This window comes from Vitis vinifera, chromosome 6 (genome assembly GCF_030704535.1).
Source record: "Vitis vinifera cultivar Pinot Noir 40024 chromosome 6, ASM3070453v1".
NCBI lineage: Eukaryota > Viridiplantae > Streptophyta > Magnoliopsida > Vitales > Vitaceae > Vitis > Vitis vinifera.
The window spans coordinates 17,851,616-17,858,152 of record NC_081810.1 but is presented as its reverse complement, the minus strand read 5'-3'; positions in this window follow the sequence as shown (position 1 = coordinate 17,858,152).

Sequence of the window (6,537 nt, the reverse complement as noted above, 5' to 3'; positions counted from 1 at the left end):
CCAATGGGTGCCAAATAAAAGATAGAACATGGTTACAAAAATATCTCACGAGGGAAACAAAACAGAAGCAAACCAATACACAATAAAACCATTAGCAAAATATGAGTATGCTCACCCCCAACCAACAAACATCATCAAGTAATCAGCATAAACAAAGTAGAAAAACATACCAATAGAAGCTAGTGGAGAAACCGCAGTAAAGGTGCCTGAAAAGGTTTCTCTGCAACCCTCCAAAGACGACCGCCACACCAGAATTTCTTCCTCCTGCTTTCCTTCTTCCCCTCCCCTCCAAAAGCAACCTGCTCTCCAAAAAATATCTCCCCCTTCTTTTTTCTCCTCCCGGATTTGCCCTTCTAACCATATCCCCAAAGACAGCCACCCCCTGCACCACTACTCTGTCGCTGGCCTCCCTCTCTCTCATCCGCTCCTCAAGACAATGGCCTGCAGATTCTCCTTCTAGAATCTTCTTCACCTTTACAGGTGTCTTCCCCTAATTGGTCCATCAACTCCACTATTTTGATCCTATATTGACTAATCCGGGAGTGACACGTGGCCAGAATGAGCTGCATGAAATAGCACCCAAATGGGGGGTCTACACCTAGGTTGGATTGTGGAAAACCCCAAACTTGAATCAATTGAATTTAAAATCAATATTCAGTTTTTCTTATTAATTTAATTTATTTTACTTAGTTTCACATTATTCACATATTGTTTTTCACTTAAGGATTTAAACAAAAACAATTCATTTATTCTAGTATTGACAATTTTCATAAGTCAGTCCTTGAGAACGATACCCGGAATACTACAAAAGTCATAGTGACTCTTTCTCTAGTTTTTCTTTACCAGAGTTACTACGTAAAAAGGCTAAGTATTTTGGTACAATAGAAAATTTCGGTCAATTGTACTGATGGTGGGTCTGAAGAGGTAGGGGGTTGTGCTGATGGTGGGTCTAAAGAGGTAGGGGGTTGAATTGATGGTAGGTTTGAATAAGTAAGGTGTTGCACTAATGGTACATCTAAAGAGATGGGTGATTGTACTAATCGTGAGAATAAAAAGGTAAGGGGTTGTAATGATGTTGATATTGACGATGTGATGGGCTGACAACTAATATATCTACATCTCCCTCGAGATGTCGACTGACCTCAAACAAGTGGTAGTTGAGCAACTGTCAACTAAGCTAGCGACCTACCTCCTCTATGCTCTACATGTGGAATACGATAATCCTCTCAAATAATGCACATAACATCAGTGGTCATATAAATAATATCAACAATACCAGTGCGGTAAGCATCACTATCAGAGTCCTCCAATGCATGACCTTCTTGAGATATGATAGATGTCATAGTCTCAATCTGTCACATAAAATGATATATAATTATTTGTTGGAATAAATATTATACACAAATGTACATAATATTAAAGTGATGCAAACCAATAAGTGGGCAGATAAGGCAGTAGCCTGGTACCGCATAGGTCCAAAATCATCCATAGGTGTAATAAAACGATGTGTAATACGATGATACCATGTCATGTACGGAGCATGGTAGTCCATATGAGGCTTTATAGGCTCCGCAGTGACAATGTGGTCCCCTTTAGCCTCCCATAATGCCACGTAGTGCTCATGATACAACCTCTAATCAAACGGAGGTCGACCATGTCCATCTATGGAGTGAAAGTCATAATCTATAGGGGATGTCGAAGAAATACCTTGTATGAGTCCAAACTGTTGCAAGACATGCTCAAGACGATGCCACTCAACAATATAAAAAAAAAAATAAGTGGTGACATTGTCCGCCAAATATCCTGATTAGCTAAACAAATGTCTAGAAGCAATGCTAGTATATCATTTGTGTAAGGTTGTCATAATACCTAATATATTCAAATCTTAGTATGTATTTAATAAATTTTAAATTATAATATTAATATTAATAATCTTGTTAAAGAATACTAATATTTAGCCTAAACCTTATCAGATCATTGTCTATCAAACTCATCTCTGTATGTGACCAACACATGATGAGGAGTGTTTGTATGAGATAAAGGAACTCTTCACCTACTCCCTAGTGCATCTGGAGGGAATCTCTCATCTTTAGGCACTGGTGCATGGGGAAGTGATCGCCCCACATCTACTAAGACGTTCCACATGTAATCGTTCCCATGACCATAACTAAAAATGAAACAAAATTATGTTTAAATGCATATAATTATGAAAAAATAACATAATTAATAAGACTTGTAGTTATACTTGCAACAATCGTAATGGTCCTGCAATAGTTTCTACACTATCTAAGCTAGCTCGACATAACTCTTGATAAAGATGTGCTAGCGTTGCACTCCCCCAACTACATTGTGCAATCTCACCAAAATCTCTTAACATGGGTAGAATTACTAATTGGATGTAGGTTCCCTTCTTATCTAGAAATAATGAACCACCAACTAACAATAAAATATATGTTATACCATGGCGTTGTAATGTGACCTCATCTACAACCCTTGGTGGCAAATAGGAGAAATGGGCAGTAATAAAACGAACTCTAAGGGATGCTCCACGAATATCAGTCTCTATCGGTCAAACACCCAATAACTCCTGACAAAGTACATGCCAATTGATATCTGTAGAACCAGTGACAGGATGATCATGTACACATAATCCAAATAAGATGTCTATGTCTTGTAATGTGATGGTCATCTCACTAACTAGCATGTGGAATGTGTACGTCTTTAGGCGCCATCTTTCTACCAATGTGGTACTCAAAGGCCAATCAACCTTAACATGGTCCACTCAATGAAAGACATAAAATCTTAACTATATAATGTATGGTCAAACACGATCATCCAAAACCCACTCTCAACGAAACCTGTGTCAACAAGTCAAAACATGACCCATATCTGGATCAACACAAATGGTGGATGATCGATGTCGATACTACAGAGTAAGCACAGATGTATCCTCAAGGTCAGAACGAGCAGGAAACAACGGAGTACCCATGTCTGCATGTACATCAATACATGATATAAGCAAAATATGAATGAATTGACAAGAAACAACAATATCTAACAACATGAATTTCATAATTAAAATTGTAAAAATTTGAACAGTATTTCCCCTAAACAGTAAAGATTCAAATTTTTTCAATGTAACCTGATACAAGCAAAATATGAATGAATTGACAAAAAATAACAATTTCTAACAACATGAAATTCATTATTAAAATTTTAAAATTTTGAGCAACATTTCCCCTAAACAGTAAAGATTCAAATTTTTTCAATGGAACCTGATACAAGCAAAATATGAATGAATTGACAAAAAACAACAATTTCTAACAACATGAAATTCATATTAAAATTTTAAAAATTTGAGCAGCATCTCCCCTAAACAATAGAGATTCAGTTTTTTTCCATGTAACCTAATATAAGCAAAATATGAATAAATTCACAACATTTTCTAACAATATGAATTTCATGATTAAAATTTTAAAAAATTGAGCAACATCTCCCTTAAACAATAGAGATTAATATTTTTTCCATGTAACCTGATATAAGCAAAATATGAATGAATTGACAAAAAATAACAATTTCAAACAAAAAAAACATCAATAAGATGTTCAATAAGATAGTTTCTACATATATCTTAAAATGATTAAGGTCAATACTAGTAAATTAAAAAAAAAAAACAGTACAATAAGATGTTCATGAAGTACATCAACTTTTCTTATCATTAGTTTCTCTATTAGGACAAGAACGTTGATTGTGACCCGATTGCTTGCAAAGTCCACATGTTTGTGGAGTTCTAGTTTCCCTTGCATCCATCTCATTATACAAACAACTTGATTTCGGTCGACCAGAAGTTAGCCGTTTCATTGAGTCTGAAGGTACAATTATCGATCCATTATATTGAGGCCACTCCAACTCATCAAATATGAGATAAAACAAGGGAGCCCATGTTGATAGGTAAGCACGTGTGGTGTAATAACCTTGTACAAATTGTTGAAAATCAATTGCTCGACAATGACAAGCAGTAAGAATATGCGAATATGGGAATTCCAACAAAAGTGTTTTGTTACATGTGCAAGACCCCATTTGAAGGATAACATGATATGTGTGAGGTTTTCTATTAATGCTTCCAACAAAGTGTCTAGTTTTAAAATGAAAACGTCCTGCCACATAATCATACAAAACAACCTCATGTGAACCTATCTTAACAACTTTAGCCTTCATCTTAGCTTCAATATATGGAGTGAATTCTTCACCTGAAGCGAGTCGACCAATACCATGCTCTCGCCTGATTGTGAAGTAACTATTAACCCGATAGAAAGTTAACTGGACTAAAGTTGTTATTGGTAAGTTACGAGCACCTTTAAGGACACCATTAAACACTTTAGACATGTTAGTTGTCATAATCTCATATCTACGCCCACCATCATGTGAGAGTGCCCATTTTTCAAGAGGAATATGTTCCAACCAATTTCTAGCCTCGGCATTTATCTGGTCAATTGTATCCATGTGAGAAATAAATTTTTGAACTTTGTGTTGAAGTTACTCGCTAAATGACGCATACAAAATCTATAATAAGCATCTGACTCAGTCCATCCCGAATATGTTTCATTCACATCAGCTATAATGCCAAGATGATGATCAGAGATTAGACACAAGCTTTTCCTTTGTGTTGCTCCAACTCTAATACATGCCAAAAACCAACTCCAACTATTTGTATTCTCTCATTCTGTAATGGCAAATGCAAGTTGGAACAATTGGTTATTACCATCACATCTCATAGCAATCAGCAAAGCCCCTTTATATTTTTTATACAAATGTGTCCCATCAATACTAAGAACTAGTCGACAGTGAGTAAACCCTTTAATAGATAGAGCGAATGCCCAAAAAACACGTTGAAAAATTTCTTCATTTAGGTTGTTTCCAGGGACCATTTTGGAATACATGATACATCCATGATTTGACTACTCCAAAGCAAGGAAGAAGCGAGGCAACTCTGCATAAGACTTGTACCAATCACTAAAAAATCGATTCATTGCTTTCCTTTTTACCTTCATTGTTTTTTTATAAGAAATTTGGTAACCAAATTGTTCGGCAACAACAGCTTGAATTGCAGCAACTGTAATGGTCATTTTTGCCTTCACCAATGTTTCAATATACTTAGATACAAAGCTAGAATCTAATTGAGAATGATCATGATTAATACATGGATTGACACATGTATGAGAACTTTTGTACTTTGTGATTCTAAACATACATGTATCTTTCACCGTCATTGCCCTTAGTCGTCATTGGCACTCTGGTGTTTTTTTACATGTAAGAACTAACACACTTGCATTTGATCTATAAATAGTAAACTCTTGGTGCAACTTTATGGATAACATCTTCACAGCATGTTGCAAATCCGATTTTGAGGAAAATATTTGGCTAATTGATAACTCCCCATCAACATTTCCTAAAGTTGGGTTTTTCCACGGAGTCCAATCACTTACAATACAATTAATTGCCTTGTCCATATTTAAAAATTGTTGTGTAGGTGGCATAATGTATGAAATGGGTGCAAATGTTGCCTCTAGGTTGTCATTAGAGATATTAACTTGGGTGTCATGTGGGGACGCAACTAGTGATGTGTTTTCAACCTCAAACTCAACTTTAGGATTATTAGACCTATCACCAACTTCAAGGTTCACATATCTTGTGCTTTCACATTCCACAACTTGTTAGACCATCACCAAATCAATATTTTCTCTTTCACAACAATTTTCATCATCATTAGGTAAATGAATCTCATCTGTATTGATTGCATCATCTCTATCATCTTCCTCATCTCTTTCATTTTTCGTCATCAACATCAATGTCACATGCCGACAACCGTGTTAAATGGTCCATTTCATTACTCAAATGATAGTGCCCATTTCATTACTCAAATGATAGTGATTGAGAGCTTGCTATATGAATAATGGAACTGAAGACATTTCATACTTCGATGGCACCGCTAGCATACGTGCAACTGTCCAATCATTTCTGACCACTAATAGTTGAAATTTGTTCATTTTAGTTGGATGTCGACATTTCAAGAGCAATTGATAGTGTCTGTCAACACCAATGATATCATATATCATGTTCAACAACACCACAAAGGTCGTATAAATGGGCACATCTATAGGCTCAATTTCTACATTATTTCCAATATATCTCAAAATTGTTCAATTCCAATAACATAGCACTTCTACCGTGGAATCAGTCATAATTGCCTTCATATAGATAATAACAAATGGTTATTATATAAAAAATAATATTTATTCAAGTAAAAAATAATACTTTACGGTCAATGATTCATAAAAGACAAGAATAAACCAAATAAATATTGGAATGTAACAAAGCTTCATGTCTAAATACTAAGTTCAACTCAAATGAAATCAATTTATAAGCAAATAAGTGTATAAGTAAAGAGTATCATGATATTATGAATTAATATGATAATATCAATAAATATTTCAAAATGAAGAACTCATAGAGATGAAGAACTCATGGCAACAAATT